Raw genomic sequence first — 16,264 nt, forward strand, 5'->3', positions numbered from 1 at the left:
TGAAGGTCATGGTCCGATAACCTAGAAGACCTAGAAGAGTGGGATCTATGGCTCCGTTCAGACAGCAAGGGTGATGCTGGAGCCGAATGAATGGAGCCAATAGATGGAGATCGGGACCTTTTTCTAGATGTCGGTTCTGATAATATAATCGGAGCCGACAGTAATGTCTTCCTCGGCTCCCGTAGGGGCTTGTATTCGAGATTCATCGGCTCCGGCCGGAGCCGATGTTCGAATAGCTTTAGGGCCTCCAGAAGACGGCTCAGATGCTGGAGCCAAAGGTCTGGAAGACTTAAAGGGTTTCCCCGATGACTGAGTCGAGGGACCCTCAGGCTTAAGTAAGCCCCTTAAAATAAGTTTATTTTTTCGCTCCTGCAGGACTCTAGGGCTAAAGCCATGGCAAACAGCACATGAGTCCTGCAGGTGCAAAGGTCCCAGGCAGTACACACAAGAAGTGTGACCGTCTGTCAGAGACATCTTCTGACAGCACGAGTCACACTTCTTAAAGCCTGAGACCTTTGATTCCTTAGACATAACTAAGGGAAAGTGTAATCACACAAGCACATACACACACCGATTACACTTAGGAGTAATTTAAAATTAATTTAAAATAAATTATAGTAACTAGAAATAAAATCCCTACAAAAAACATAGTCACTCACTAGGAGGGAGGGACTGGGCCTAGGGCCCGAGGGAAAAATTCTAGTTATTTGTGGAAAAAAGGGGGTGGAAAGTTAACGAGAATGGGATAGACTATTATCAAACTAACTATATATATATATAAAACTAACTTTAACAGGGAAAAAAGGCTAAGAAACTAGTTCTTTACCCAAAAACTAACCTGAGCTGGTAGGAACACACCTCGATCGCTGTAGTGGCAAACGAGATCTGAGGAGTTACCGCCTAGCATTGTGGGATATAGGGGAGCCTCGAGCCGGTGGAACTAGCTCTCGAGCTTTTAGAGTGGCCGAGTCGGAACCAAGGATCGGCTCCGAACCCATCCAGCAAGAATGAAGGCGAGATTGACAACTTAACATTCTGTATTTTCTGTCACAGATTGAAGGGAGTTTAAATGCCTCCTTTTACACTTTTTCTTCCTAGGAACATCTTTGGTAGGGTGTTTCAGAGAAGTATCTGAAGAAATCAATATACCTTGAGCGATATCCTGGAGACTTTGAGCCGCCTGTCCTTGAACAGTAAGATGTAGAGGTCCTTGATGTAAAGACAAGTGGGTCTGAGAAGTGGAAGCTGAGCAGGGTAGATGCATCTTTTTTCTAGGAGCAGAGAAAACTTTCTCCACTACCTCGAAGGCAGAATGCCCTGGGCAGGAAGAAGCCAATGGCTTCAAGAAGATGTTCTTCCAAGCTGTTGACTGCTTCCAACATGAAGGCAAACAGCTAGAAGTGGGCATCAGAGCCAAGCTGTTGACAGCCTAGGCTCTGAAGGGAGTCTTGGAGTTAACTCTCAACACCCCGAATCTGGAGCCAATGCTACAGCTCAGAGTCATCTGGCTCTGATGCCCCAAAGCCAGTCCACTCAGAGACAGTACCTAAGTAGAAGATATGACTTACTTCGGATCCAATATGGATGGATCTGGGATTTTAGGTTTCAACTGCTCCAAAACTGAAGGTCTGATTGGAGAAGGAGACAAAATTGGTGGAGTAGTACTTATGAAAGTCTCATGAACTGATGGGGGTTGGAGTTGGAGTTGGGAGAACACCCATTTGTATTTGTGTCAAGAGAAATTTCCTCATTATCCTATCCACATCTACTTTGGTCAAACTTTTGGAGGATCAAGAAAATGATGCAATGGATGAGGTCCTGGAGTGGTGGCATCTATCCAGGAATGGGGGTGGGAGATCTCCAGGAATGGGATAGGAGATGGGAGGGGACAGGATCCAGAGATGAATCATATCAGGTCCAAAGAAACTTGTTCGGATCCAAGTGGGTCAGATCTGCCAATGTGGATTTGGCATCAGAAGCTGCAGGATCTGAGTGTTTCATCTTCAGATTTGATAGTTTAGGTAATTTTTGAGGTGTTTCTGCACAAGTAGCTGAGCTCAGCAGAAATTCCAGAAGAGTCTGAAGGACAATTCTCTGCCTCTTTATTTATTTATTTTATTTTATTTTACATTTGTTAACCAGGATAGTCCACTGGACACAGGTCCATTTTCAGTGGAGGCCTGGGGAGAAAAGCTCTAAACACAACAATGACATGTAAAATAGAATAATACAAAGTTTGCAAAGACAAATTACATTCAAAATGCAGTGAGTTCTAAATCAAGTAATATGTACAGACACAGCAGACCCAATTAGTAAATCAGAGTAATAATTCAATAGTACCAGATTCTTTAGTTTAAAAAAAATCACCTTCATTGTTGGAGAGACGTGTAAAACAACAGAATTTCTTGGGGTGTTGAACCTCAGGTACTGTCTGAGAAGAACTGGAAGGAAGTAAACCTTTTTAAATAAGTACATTTTTCTGATCCACCAAGGCCTGTTGATTAAAGGTCTTACATATATCACAGGACACATTCAAATGAGCCAGGGATAGACAGTAGAAGCAGGAATTATGTGCATCTGATAACAGTATCTTGTGGACATAGGCCTTGCATTTTTTAAAACCTGATAGTTTTTCAGCCCTTCCAATAATGTATATCCAAAAAACTACACACTAAGAGAAAGGGAAATTTTTTTTAATAAGAAAACTTTAAAGGAGAAAATTACCAACAGTGGTAATAGAGACTACCTCTAAGGTATGACAAGAAAGAAAGACAATAGAATACCAACAATAGTACTGAAAACTTACACTAAAATGTGTAGAAAGTAAGATAGGGCTATTATAGAATGAAGATAAAAGAAAAAATATATAAAATCTGCCTTTGTTACTCCCAACTACAACAAAGCTTGAGAGCTAACTGCAACTACGTTCATACGGGAAGACAGTAAATGATATCTGGGGTATGGTAGGGGACTAATGCATTACGAGTAGGAGAGGAGCTCAAGAGCTTTCAGTGTTCCACAAGCTATAAAAAGCATCCAAGTTGGATCTGGGGGTTGGATCCAAACCCAGTCATTGAGGAATGAATGAAAATGACAACATCAGATCTTTTGTTTTAAATAAACAGACTCTCTGATGCAGAGACAAGCATCCCCTGACTTCCTCCAGAGGGAAACAGTCGGGCCTCCCTTCAGAAGCACTGGTAGGGCTTATCTGAAAGGAATCCCAGAAGCCCTGGTTCTGTGGCACATCTCTGCTGCGAGGATGGTGTCTTTCATTGAGTTCCCCCATCTGCTCTAGGGGAACTATCTACACATGAGTCTTGAAAAGGACCCAAAGATTTGTGAAACCACATTTGTCTACCTCCCTGTTGATTCCTTGAGAAAGGATTTTGAGGAGTAGAAAAACATTTTCCCACATCAGACAGGATCTTTCCCTCTTGCTCACATCAGGAGTGTGTTCTTTACATTGGGGCCAAACAAGGAAGATCCATCAAAAAGACGCATGGCTGAATGAAGACTTAAAGGGCTCTGCAAAATCACATAGTCATATCCAGGCATGTCTTCTAATGGCAATGTCTGAACCCAACACCCATAAAGTACCTTCAGCTGCATGGGAGATAAGCCTCATAGATGCATTAGGAATAGACTGGAGGGTGACCATATGCAAGGAGATTCAATTTTGATCCTTCGCAGACATGGACCCAGAAAGAGATTTGGAAAGCTCTTTGGGCAAATCTCTTTGTAACCTGGTAGAATGTGTCAGATAATTCAACAACACGAGAGCAAAGGTTACTAAAGCATGCACACACTTACCAAATCTCTCCAAGGCCCTGGACTCCCTGTTAGGGGGACTGACAGATCCATCAGCTGCGGGGGCCCAGGCTAAGGTTGCCTCCCAGCTGGCAACTCTTAATTCTGTAGTAAACTCCTCCATGCGGCTCATCTCTTATGCAGCCGATGGCGTGAGTAGGGCCACAGGCACAGGCGTGGCTCTGTTCTACAAGTTCTTTCTTAGTGGCTGCTGCCAGAACCATGGCATCATCCAGGACTCCTTTGCTCCAGTATGACCAGTCCTTGGTGGGGGATCTAGAATTTTGTCAGGTCTTTCAGCTGTGGGAATCACCCAAAAAGTAGATGGACCAGAAGAGAAAGCTTCCAGGAACACTGATTCCTCCAGGGATGGGGTATTGGAGGATCAACCATCTTTTTTGTTTCAGGAGCTGCAGGATGTCTCCAAAGAAGATGTCTTCATGTGGAGATCTGGGGGACCCTTCAGATTCATCAAAATCAGTGTCCTCCATGAGAAATTCCTGAGGGGAATCTAGGTGTCTCCATTTACACATTCTCTTCTAAATGACTTCCTCAGTTGTGTGCTCTGGGGAAGTATCAGAAGAGGTCAAGATGTTCTGAGGGACCAAGTGGAGACTAGACCAGGCTGGCTGCCCCAGTGGAAGAGATGGATGAGGCTCAGAGCAGAGAACCAGAGGAGGCAAAGTTGTCTGATCCGGTGTGGGCAAGGACGTTCCTTCTCTAGACAAACAGTGGGCCCCCTCCACAACCTCAAAGGCAGAAAGAATAGGAGAAACAGAAATTGATGTCAAATAAGCCAGTAGTTCCCACAGCATCAGTTCCTGCAACCCTACCAGCACTCTGCTCGAGGAAAGAGTTGGACCCGAGTTGTCCAGTGCAGAAGCCCTGAGGGAAAGAGATGGCATCAAAAGCTTCAGAGTCGATCCCAACCCTCCCTGTACCCGGCACCAAAGCTTTGGCTCCAAGAGTTCTCAGGCTCTGAAAGGCTTGGAGCCAGGTGAGTCAGAGAAGTCACCGGAATCAAAGAACAGACCACCTTCAGAAAAGATGAGGACACCCCCAGGGGTCTTGGATCCAAGGACTCTGAAACAAAGGGTCAGATCAGAGAAGGAAATACCAGGGGGCCAGGGGAGAAAGGTCAGCTCATGGATCCAGAAGGGGTTGGAGCCGGGAGTATCTCCATCTGGATCTGCAGTCTGAGAAATTTCTTCATCACCCTATTCACATCAGTTTTGGATAACCTTCTGGAAGACCTAAGAGATGATGTGGAGGATGGAGGTCTGGAATACCTATGGGGAGATCCATCAACCTGATCTAGTAGGAACGAAGAAGTTTGGATCCGAGGAGATGAAGATTTAGAACCAGCTCTGATGAAGGAGCTGATGAGGAAGAACAGTCAGGGGAGCTCCTGCATGACTCCTTTTCTTCAGTCACTGAGTTTAGCTTCCTTTTCTCTGATGTTTTTGGTTGGAATTTGAGCCCCAGCTACTGAAGTAGAAGAGGAAGAAGGAAGGAGGCCCCTCAGCATTAACTTATTCTTGCAGTTGGCAAGAGGTCTGGAGTTGAATCTAGTGCAAATAGAACATTCAGCATCCAAGTGTGCAAGTCCTAAACAATGAATGCATTTCCTGTGGGCATCCAAGTTGGAGAGTTAATGTTCACAATTAATGCGCTTTTTAAAACCATTTGGCTTATCAGCTATTACTATTATAGAAGAAAACTAAGGGAAGAAACATTTTTTTTAGGTAAGGAAGGAGGAAAGAATGTAAGACAGAACTACCAACAATGGTAGTAAGTGTGCACTCTAAAGAGTAAGTTTAAGAAGAGAGGAAGAGCACCAATTACGATAATTTAGAGAGCTACTGAGAAATCGGTAGATGAAATAGTATTGGAAACTGCCAAAAAGGTCAGAAAGAATTTTTAAGGGAGGTAGGAGAATAAGGATAGATATAATAAAGAGTTTCTTAACTGTAACTCATGAAAAAATGCTAAATACTACTACAAAAATTGAGAGCGGCAGGATCCACATCTGAAGCTGAATGGAGGCAGACAAGATGTGAAGTAGGTTAGGTTAGCATGTCATTGTGGGTAAAGGGAGCAGCTCAAGAGTGTTGGATCTGAAGATCTGGTAGAAGCAGTCATGTCGGCTCAGAGTCTCATATCTGAACCCATCAGATGAGGAAGTAATGAAAAGGACAACATCAGATATAATATTATGTACTTCAGTAAGGACATCAAAAACAAACCTATTATGTTACATAAATATACATTTAACTGAGGTTGCTAACTACAGAGATTTGGGAATGTTAATTTCATCAAACCTAATGTTACCGTTTGTTAATGAAATTAAAGCCATGAAAGAATTAGGCTTATTGTTAAAAAAGAAAGAAGTTATGTTCTTACCATAATGTTCCATGTGAGTTGTTCATCTCGCCTTTGTTCTTACACGTGGGTACGGAGCCGATCCATCGGCTCTGAGCCGGCTGCTTTCCAAGCTCAAGATCTCTGAGTAGCTCGAGGCACAGTCCATATCCCATGATGCTCTCTGACTAACCTCAGATCTAGTTTGCTGAACCCAGCAAGAAAACGTATCACTAAACATACTAATATGCCAAACATATACACATGTATATATATATATATATATATATATATATATATATATATATATATATATATTTACAATTTGCCAAGAAATACTCTGGCTGGAGTAAAGGAAACTAGTTAGACCAACCAGACCACCAGTCACACCCGTTCTTCAAGAACCTGGAGGAGGAAGGTGGGAGGGAGTGTAAGAACAAAGGCGAGATGAACAACTCACATGGAACATTATGGTAAGAACATAACTTCTTTATGTGAAGTTGTTCAATCTCGCCGTTTGTTCTTACACGTGGGTAGTGTCTCAAGCACCCTAATCCTGGGTGGCTCACGGGAGTACATTCCTGAGAACAGTGGAACCAAAGGAAGCCCTGTCCTTGGAGGCCCTGTCCACTTTGTAATGAGTGATAAACATATGAGGTTTGGACCAAGTAGCAGCTGCACAAATAGTATCCAAAGGCAAAAGGGCTGCATGAACCAGAGATGTAGACACAGCCCTGGTGGAATGTGCTTTCACACTATGCTCTAAAGTTTGGTTGGTTGGTTGATAAATATATGTATTTTATGCAATCAGATAACCACTTAGACAATGTAACTTTAGCCACAAGCAGCTCCTTTTTATTGTCCGCATGAGAAACAAAGAGTTGCTCCAATTTCCTAAACTCCTTTGTTCTGTCCAAATAAAACCTCAGTTGTCTGTGAACATCAAGTTTATGTAACATATATTGTAATTTATTCGAATGGTGTCTGAAAAAGGTGGGCAGCTCAATAGAGTGATTCAAATTGACCTCGGAGCAGACCTTAGGAAGAAAGGTGGGATTTGTCCTGAGAGACACTCTGTCGGGATGAAAAAACAAATATGGAGGCCTGATAGAAAGAGCTTGTAGTTCCTAAATTCTATGAGCTGAGGTAATAGCCACCAAGAATATTGTTTTCCAAGAAATGAACTTCAAGGGACAAGAAGATGCGGGTTCAAAAGGGGGAAGCATAAGCTGAGATAGTATTAAATTTAAATTCCAGGGGGCAACTGGTTGTCTGACAGGTCACCTAAGGTGATGAGTCCCTTTCAGAAAGGCTTTACATAGTCTGTGAGAGATAAAATTAGACCCTTCAAATCCCAGGTGAAAATTGGATATTGCAGCCAACTGAACTCTTACAGTGGCTGCTGCTGCACCTTCATGAAAAAGCATAGTCAGAAACTCCAGAACACTATCAATAGGAGCGACACAGGGATTGATATCATGTTGAGAGGCCCAATAAACAAAATGTTTCCATTTGCTGTTATACAGTTTTCTGGTGGAGACTTTATGAGAGGAGACCAGAATATGTTGCACCGCAGAAGACAAATTATATGACATGGCTAGGTTGGGAAGTGCAGCAGCCAAGCTGTCAGTTTGAGGGACTGAAGAGAGGGGTGAAGAACTTCTGATGAGTGAGTCAGAAGGTCTGGCACTGGGTCCAGAAACCAAGGTTATTCCAGTTGATATTGATAAAGGAAGGGGAACCATATCTGCCAAACCCAAAAGGGAGCTATAAGAATAACAGTCCTTCCTGAGCTTTTTGCTTTCTGTAAAAATCTGGGGATCAGCGGGCTTGGAGGAAAGGCATAAAGGAGACCCGAGGGCCAATTGTGTACAAGTGAATCCCTTGGGCTGTCCCCTGGAGGAGGATTCAGGGCAAAGTAGCTTCTGCATTTGGCATTCAGCGGGGATGCAAAAAGGTCACAGCAAGGCTGGCCCCATCTGCAGAAAATCATTTCTGCCACTTCTTCTTTGAGGAACCACTCATGGGGCAACAGAATTCCTCTGCTCAGTTTGTCCGCTATCACACTGGATTTCCCCGGAATGTGCATTGCTATCAGAAAGCACCTGGTGGATACAGCCCACTGCCAAATTCTCAAGACTTCTCGGCATAAGGGGTAAGACTTGGTTTCCCCTTGTTTGTTGATGTACCAGACCACTGACATGCTGTCCGTCTGGATCACAATCGTGTCCCGAGGCAGAGAGTCATGGAAGTGCTGCAACGCTAAAAGCACTGCTCTCAACTCCAGGACATTGATGTGCAAATGAGATTTCATCTCTGACCAGGTACCTTGGGCAGTTCTTCCCTGAAAAAGCCCTCCCCCCACCCTATCAGGGAAGTGTCCGTGATCACCATGGCTATGTGAGGGGGAAGTACAAATGGTCGACCTATTGTCACCTGGTGACTGTTCAGCCACCAGAGAAGGTCCTTCTTGCAAGCGTCTGTTAGTAGGATCTTAAAAGACATTGGGAGCTGTTGATAAGACCACTGGGTGAAAAGCAACCATTGGAGTATCCGCATGTGCATCCATCCCAGAGAAACCGCTATGAGGGTAGCTGCCATGGTGCCTAAAAGTTTTAAAACCTGAAAGGCAGGTACTCTCTTTTTTTTACCAACCGGGATACCTGATTTCATAGAGAGATAACTCTTTCTTGAGGTAATCTGACCAATGCGGTAGTGGTGTCTAGATCTGCTCCGATATAGGAGATATGCTGCGATGGTAATAAGGCAGATTTTTCAAAATTTATGGTTATTCCTAACCGAGAACAGAGATTGATCGTATGATCCCTGAAAAGAATGAGTTGATGCCTGGTGGTGGCGGACAGGAGCAAGTCGTCCAGATACAGAAAAACCCGGAATCCTAGATGCCTCAGATGAGCCGTAACCACTGCCATGCATTTGCTAAAGACCCTGGGGGCTGAGGTGAGATCAAAGAGCAGTGCTCGAAATTGGTAGTGACTGGCCCCCAGCCGGAAACGCAAATGATGTCTGGAAGGTCTGGCCATTTTGATGTGGCAGTATGCATCCTTGAGATCTAAAGAGCACATCCAATCACCCGTTCCCAGGAACAGGAGTATTGACTGAAGCATGACCATCCGGAACTTTTCCTTCTTTACAAAAGCGTTTAGCTTGCTGAGGTCTAAAATAGGCCTCCAGTCCCCTGTTTTCTTTGGAATTAAAAAAGAATCTGGAGTTAAGTCCTGGATCCTATCTGATCCGCCGGGACTGACTGGATAACTCTTTCTTCTAGCAGCTTTTGGATTTCTATAGCTGCTTGATCCCGCAGACTGGGTGGAACATCTGGGATTCTTGTTCTGGCTGGCGGGGACTCTGAAAAGGGGATGATGCAACCTCTGGTAACTATGCTTTGTACCCAAGAATCTGATGTAATTCCTAGCCAGGCATCTGGGTACAAAGCCAAGCAGCCCATGACTGCCTTCAGAGTAGGACAGTCGGGCCTCCTCTCAGGAGCACTGATAAGGCTTGCCAGAGAACTGCTCCCTGTCACCCTGGTTTTGTGGACCGCTTCTGCCGCCAAAGTGGCATCTTCCGTTATTGCCCCCTCCTCTGCCCCTGAAGGGGGGTTCACTACATGTGTTCTGGAAAGCTCCTTGGGACTTCCAGAACCACATTTTTCCACCTTTCTTCCCTTTGGGGTATGGTCTAGTAGGGGTGGAAAAATGGACTCCTATGGCAGATAGTCTTTCCTTCCTGCTCACACCTAGTGAGAGTCTCCTTGACTTGGGGCCCAAACAAAGTAGTGCCATCAAATGGGGTGTTGACAAAGGAAGACTTGAAGGCTTCCGCAAAGGAGCATAAGTGCATCCAGGACTGTCTCTGCAGAGCTATCACTGAACTTGCTGCTCGACTCGACCCATCGGCTGCATAGGAAATGAGACGCATGGATGAGTTGATAATGGAATTAAGAGTAAAAAGCTGAGCCGTCACCTTCTCAGAAATAGCTTCATCTGTGTTACCCTTTAGAGTATCTCCAAGTTCCTGGAGGAGATCTCATTGAAGATGGGTAAAATGGGTTAAGTAGTTAAGCGATCTCATGGCAAATGTCACAGAACTAAAAATGTGTTTTCCATATCTGTCCATAGTCCTAGAATCTCTGTTAGGAGGATGGACAGTAGAAAAGGTCTCTGACATCTCTTTCTTGGTGGCCACCGCCACCACCATGGCATCAACAGGGACTCCTTTAGTGAGGTACAATTTGTCTTGAGGGGAAGTGATGAACTTATTGGGCCTCCGAGGGACTGGTTCCATGGAATCAGGGGACTCCCAAGCCCTTCGAGCAACCAGATCTGTCAGTTTGTCGAAGGGTGGAGTAACCCAGGAGGTGGAAAGTTGAGACCCAAAGGCCTTCAGCAGCACCGACTCATCCTCAGTAGGGTTAATGGAGTTCCAGTCTTCCCTCTGTTTCAGTATTTCCAGGATGTCTGCAAAGGAGGCATCCTCCGAGGGGGACCGTATGGACTCTTCTGATTCCTCTAAGTCAATGTCTGATGTCAAGGATTCCTGAGGGGAATCCAAATGCCTCCTCTTGCAAAGTCTCTTTCTGGGGACCTCATCAGTGGGAGCATCTGGTGAGGTCTCAGTATAGCAGGGTTCACCCACAGGGGTTATCTGAGGCTCTGGGTCTCAATGCTTAGTAGGAACCTGCGATGTAGAGGCAGAACACAATATTTTAGAGGAGGAAGAGGAAAGACCTGAGGAAATGAGTGTCTTGGCAGACATTACCCTCCTCATGGCATCGAACGCTCCGGAGTCTCGACCCAAGGACCCCTGCCTGTTCCGAGGAAGAAGGCGGCTTTCCTGGTGCCGAGACCAAGGGTTCTGAACCAGAGGACAGAGCCAAGCTCATCTGCACTGAGGCCCCGAGAGGAAGGGTCGGAACCGGTGTGTCATTTTGACTCTCCCCCCCAGAACTGACGAGAGAGCGTCGACTCTGAGACTCTTCAAATGGCACCGAAGAGATCAGGGTTGATGGAGCCGAAGTCTCTGGAACAGGACCCGTCTCAGCGGGTTCCACAACCATCAGATCTTCTGCTTCCAGCACTGAAAGCCTAGGTAAGGTTGGAGGAGGAGTAGTCACAGGCAAAGGGACGGTAGTAGGAATCGAAGCCAGTTGGGATGAAACCGAAAGTAATTTGGCCAATGCCGTGTTCTCTAAAAGCCTCTGCACCACACGATCCACATCGATGTCTGAAAGGGTCCTAGAAGAATGGGTCAAAGGGACCGTGGAAGCCACAGATCTAAGAATTGGAGACTTCAACACCTCTGACACCGACTCCAGCTCAGAGGGTTGGCTCCGAAATAAGAAGTTATGTACCTACCATAACGTTCCATGTTAGTTGTCTTCTTCTCGCCTTCTTTCTTGCTGGTTGGGTTCAGAGCCGATCCTCCGCTCTGACTCGGCCATCTTCAAAAGCTAGAGAGCTGCCTACTTGCTCGAGGCCCCCCTATATCCTATGATGCCTGGCACTAGATACCCAGATATCGTTTGGTAAGTCTAACTGCAGACATAATAATAATAATAATACTAATAATAATAATAATAAAAATAATAATACAGGAATCCTGTCCTAGAATGCATAAATCCTACTGGAGAAACTACTAGTCAGAAGGAATAGCCAGAGAAGACTCAGCCAGTGAGAAAAACATAAGGAACTCTTCTCTGTCTACTAGGATAGGGTGATGGAGGGTGGGACGCAAGAAAGAAGGCGAGGAGAAGACAACTAACATGGAACATTATGGTAGGTACATAACTTCTTAATGTTAAGTTGTCTATCTCGCCTTCATTCTTGCTGGTTGGAACAGCGTCCCTAGCACCTCAATCCTGGGTGGCTCATCAGAACAGACTCTTTAGAACAGTAGAACCAAAACCAGCTCTGCTCCTGGAGGCCACGTCCAGCTTATAATGTGAAATAAAGGTATGAGGATTGGCCCATGTAGCTGTCGCACAAATAGTTTCCATTGGCAATCTTGCCTGAAAAGCCACTGAAGTAGCTAGAGCTCTGGTGGTGTGACCTTTTGGTTTAGCAGGAAGCTCTTTATTCCTCAGCTAATATATAAATGTAATAATAGATGTCAACCACCTAGATAATGTTACTTTCGATACAGGTAGACCTTGTTTACCCTCAGCATAGGACAGGAACAGCTGGTCTGATTTTCTGATTTGTTGGGTTCTATGCAAGTAAAAACGTAACTGTCTATGAACATCCAACTGATGCAATTTGTATTCTGCCTTGTTGGAATAATTTGGAAAAAATACAGGCAAATCAATAGACTGATTCAAGTTACTGTCAGAAGAAACCTTTGGAAGGAAGGAAGGATTAGTCCTGAGAGAAACTCTGTCATTGTGGAAAACTAGGTAAGGAGGGCGAACGCAAAGAGCCTGAAGTTCAGAAACACTTCTGGCTGAAGTAATTGGAACCAGAAGAAGGGTTTTCCAAGAGAGAAACTTCAAAGAACAAGAAGCTGCAGGTTCAAAGGGGGGCAGTATCAGGGAAGCTAAGATCAAATTTAGATCCCACGGCGGTGGGGGATCTCTCACTGGGGGCCTGAGTAAAGTAGTCCCTTTGAGAAAAGCTTTACAAAGCTTATGGGACATAATACTAGCATCTGATAGACCCGTATGAAAGTTGGAAATTGCAGCTAACTGAACTCTAATCGTGGCAGCGGAAGACCCAGCATGAAAAAGTTCTGCTAAAAAATCCAAAATATGGTGCACAGGGGCTGAAAAGGGATTTATATTCCTAGCCTCTGCCCAGAAAGAGAAACATTTCCACTTACTAGTATAAGTCTTTCTAGTGGTAGACTTATGCGATGATAAGATGATTTCACGCACCGAGTGGAAGATGTTTGGAAGCCTGGCTAAGGTTGGAAGTGGAGCAACCAAGCAGTGAGCTGGAGAGATTGAAAGGATTGGTGCAGCTCACCCGACTGATGGATCAGGAGGTCTGGAATTGGGTCCAGGGTCCAGGGCTGCTCCAGAATGTGATGATGCAGGAACAGGAACTAAATTTGTCGAGGCCAGTAAGGAGCAATAAGGATCATCTTGCATCCCAATGCGGTAGCTTTCCAAATTAGTTAGGGAATCAGGGGAAACGGAGGGAATGCATAAAGAAGTCCCTGAGGCCAATCGTGAACTAGAGCGTCTCTGGGGGAGTGTTTGGGAAGAGGGAGGAGAGAGAAGAAATTGTTGCACTTGCTGTTGAAGGGGGTGGCAAAAAGGTCACAGCAAGGCTGACCCCATATACGGAAGATTTGGTCCGCCACTGTCTGATTGAGAGACCGCTTGTGAGGCATGAGAATTGCTCTGCTCAGCCTGTCCGCTATAACGTTAGACTTCCCAGGTATGTACGCTGCTACCAGAAACTGTTGGGAAGAGATCGCCCACTGCCAGAGTCTGAGTGCTTCTTGACATAGGGGGTAGGACCTGGTTCCACCCTGCTTGTTGATGTACCACACTACCGACATATTGTCTGTTTGAATTGCAATGGTCCCAGTGGGAAGACAGTTGTGAAGAGCTTGCAACGCCCAAAGCACGGCCCTCATCTCCAAGACATTGATATGCAATGGTACTCGTGAGGCTGCCAGGTGCCTTGGACTGTTCTGCCCTGAAAATGCCCCCCCACCCGATCAGGGAGGCATCCATGGTCACCGTAGCCACTGGAGGAGGAAGAGCAAATGGTCTGCCCTGGGGAACTGATGGGGAAACCATCCACCAAGCAAGTTGGTTTTTGCATGTCTGTGTGATCATTATCTTGTGAGACATTGGAAGTTGTTGGAAAGACCACTGGGTGAACAGCATCCACTGAAGAATCATCATATGAAGATGAGCAAGGGGAACTAGTAAGATAGCTGCTGCCATGAGACCCAAGGTTTTTAGGACGAATCTGGCCTGAATTTTTTTGCATCCTAATAAGACCTGCACATGTTGGCGAATGCCTAGTACTCTGTCTAATGGAAGTCTCGCTGGCATGTCCTTTGTATTTAAGTTTGCGCCTATAAAGGTGATAGATTAACAAGGCAACAATGCAGACTTTTCGAAATTTATTGTGATGCCTAGTTTGGAGCAAGTTTGGATGCTGTAGTCTCTGGCTCGCAGCAGGTGATGTCTGGTGGTAGCAGTAAGGAGCCAGTCATCTAAATATGGAAACACCTGGAATCCTTGTCATCTCAGGTGAGTGGTAACTACTGCCAAACATTTGGTAAACACTCTGGGGGCTGTGGTGAGACCAAAAGACAGAGCTCTGAACTGATAATGACTGGCTCCCAGCTGGAAGCGGAGGAATCTTCTGGAGCATCTGTCCATTTTGATATGGTAATACGCGTCCTGAAGATCTATGGAGTACATCCAATTGTCCTGACCCAGAAAGGGTAAAATGGACTGTAGCGTGACCATCCGGAACTTCATTCTTTGAACAGACCTGTTTAGTCTGCTGAGATGCAGAATGGGTCTCCAGTCCCCTGTCTTTTTTGGTACCAAAAAGAACCTTGAGTAAATTCCGGATCCTTGCTGGTCTGCTGGGACTGGCTGGATGGCTCTTTTTCTTAGCAGTTTTGAAATTTCTTGAACTGCTTGATCCCTTAGATTGGGTGGAACATCTGGAAGGGATTTGCTGGGAATGTGGGGAGTGCGAAAAAAGGGGATTTTGTAGCCTTTGGATATGATAGACCGTACCCATTTGAATTGTGTTATACTTTGCCAGGCTTTTGGGTACAGCAAAATCTTCCCCCGACTGCCTCCGAAGGTGGACAGCCAGGCAGCACTTCAGGGATGCTGGAAGGGCTTGTCAGAGAAAGATTCTCTTTGGCCCTGATTTTGTGGACCCCCTCTGCCCCAGGGCAGCATCTATTGTTGTTCCCTCCTCTGACCCGGGAGGGGAACTCTCCACGTGCGTCAGGCACAGCTCCCTGGGGTTTCCGGAACCACATCTTCCCACTCTTCTGACCCTTGGTATACGGTCTTGAAGGAGTGGAAAAATGGACTCCCACAGCAGAGAGAGTCTTGCCTTCCTGTTCACACCTGGTAAGGGTATCCTTCACCTGTGGTCCAAACAGAGCAGAACCAGCAAAGGGGGTGTTGGTGAAAGATGCCCTGAAGGGTTCCACAAAGTTGCATAACCACATCCAAGTGTGCCTCCTCAAAGCCACGCCTGTGCCTGTGGCCCTACTCACGCCATCGGCTGCATAAGATATGAGCCGCATGGAGGAGTTTACTACAGAATTAAGAGTTGCCAGCTGGGAGGCAACCTTAGCCTGGGCCCCCGCAGCTGATGGATCTTGAAGGGTATCTCCTAGCTCTTTAAGGAGATCCCTTTGAAGGTGGGTAAAGTGGCACAAATAGTTCAGCGACCTCATGGAGAAGGTCACTGAGGAAAGCATCCACTTCCCATATCTGCCCATCATCCTAGATTCCTTATTAGGGGGATGGACAGATGAAGAAGTTTCAGCCAACTCCTTTTTTGTGGCCGCTGCTACCACCATGGCATCAACGGGAACATCCTTCATTAGAAATTGCTTGTTCTGTGGTGCAGGAATACATTTTATGGGTCTTCGGGGGGGTTGGTTCCACTGTGTCTTGGGCTGACCATGCCTTTTGAGCCACCACAGACATCAGTGGATCGAAAGGCGGAGACACCCAGGAGGTGAAGGGTCGGGAACCAAACGCATCCAGGAATGCTGACTCATTGTCGGAAGGGTTAAGGGTAGTCCAGTTCCCCCTCTGCCTAAGTATCTCAAAGATGTCTGAGAAAGAGACGTCCTCAGAGGGGGATCTCAGGGACCCTTCCAAATCCTCTAAGTCGGTATCTGAAGCGACAGACTCAGGGGAGTCAACATGCTTCTTCTTGCATTTCCTCTTTCAAGGGGGCTCCTCTGAATGATCAGGGGAGGCCTCGGAAGAGGAAGATACACCCAATGGGGTGCCCTGGAGCGCTTGTTCCCCACACTTGGGGTCTGGAGGAGGGGCAGAGGCAGACACAGGAACCATGGGAGGAGGAGCCGATGAGGCTGATCGTGGGGCTGACTCAGAGGCCAGCAC

Source organism: Protopterus annectens, chromosome 2.part0, assembly GCF_019279795.1.
Source record: "Protopterus annectens isolate FY-2018-M chromosome 2.part0, PAN1.0, whole genome shotgun sequence".
Taxonomy (NCBI): domain Eukaryota; kingdom Metazoa; phylum Chordata; order Ceratodontiformes; family Protopteridae; genus Protopterus; species Protopterus annectens.